This window comes from Lygodium microphyllum, chromosome 18 (assembly GCF_053477565.2).
Source record: "Lygodium microphyllum isolate KBCC chromosome 18, Lygodium_microphyllum_v1.1.10, whole genome shotgun sequence".
NCBI lineage: Eukaryota > Viridiplantae > Streptophyta > Polypodiopsida > Schizaeales > Lygodiaceae > Lygodium > Lygodium microphyllum.
In genome coordinates, this window is record NC_141152.1 from 125553999 (window position 1) to 125555077 (window position 1079).

Consider the following 1079-nt stretch of genomic DNA (forward strand, 5'->3'; position numbering starts at 1 on the left):
ACCAGTTGGCCAAGCATAACATCTTCAGGAAATGAATATAGGTATGATTTATAGCATCTTGTGCTGCACCCTCAGAGCCCTATCAAGAGTGTTCACTATATGGCGGTTACTTCCGAGCAGGCTGCTCTTCAGAACATTTGCATGTAGCCTAGCACCTTCGATCAGATCCTTCTGCTTAGCACAGGCATTAAGTGAGGCCACAATGCTCACTGCTGCCTCGTCATAGGCTGGCTTCTCGTGCTCACACCATCTTCTGTTTCTGCTGGTTTTGCAAGCCCTTTGAGAACAAGCACCTTGCAAATCCTATGTGTGCTGTAGCAATTAGTTATAGAACGGGCACTTTGCTAAGTTGGACACACATTTGTGCATACATAGGACAAAATGTAGGCTCAAGTACAGCCTTATCAAACACAAGTGATATCACAAAATCGCATCTCGGCTCACTGTTACATCACGAATTCATCTATACATGTTCTGCCAGTGGTTAACGAGTAGCTCCAAAATTGTTCTTTTCTAAATCACTGGGCAGGCAATCCATACAAAAATCCTGGCAGCACCTTCAGGCTAACAGGCTGAAAGGAATACCCCAACTACTTCCAAGCTGTAGAATCCACCCACAGTAAGTCCTCTCCATCGCATTAACTACTTCACAAAGCCGATGTCTTTGGCATAATTCCGGAAGCACTGATGGCAGCACATGATGTTGTACTTCCTAACCAGCCATGGCCGTTCCTGCACACACGACATGCACGAGATCCTGCTCCATACTTCTTGGGATGAGAGTTCCACACGGCCGAATGCCCCATCTTACTGGCCCGATCACTGCAGCGAGACGAGGTTCACTGATGCAAAGGTGATAACACGGTTCACGAACTCTCCATTTTCTCCTCGTTCCTCCGTCACATCTGTCACAGCAGCATCGATCATCGTCGGCTTTCCTCTTTTTGTACTCTACACCATCGACTTCTGGTCTTCTTCTCAATTTTGTTGTCTCAACGATGACTCGTGATTTTTTTTTCTTCGACTATAGTTTCTTCTTCAACGTTTCCTTCGTCACCTCCCGTGCCTTCCTTGACGTC

The 1079-nt window shown here is 46.4% G+C and overlaps 1 pseudogene; it reads right to left on the reverse strand.

Moving 5' to 3' along the window:
* Positions 1-642: 642 nt before the first annotated feature.
* LOC148021349 (small ribosomal subunit protein uS14 pseudogene) lies at positions 643-806 on the reverse strand (annotated as a pseudogene).
* Positions 807-1079: the final 273 nt, after the last annotated feature.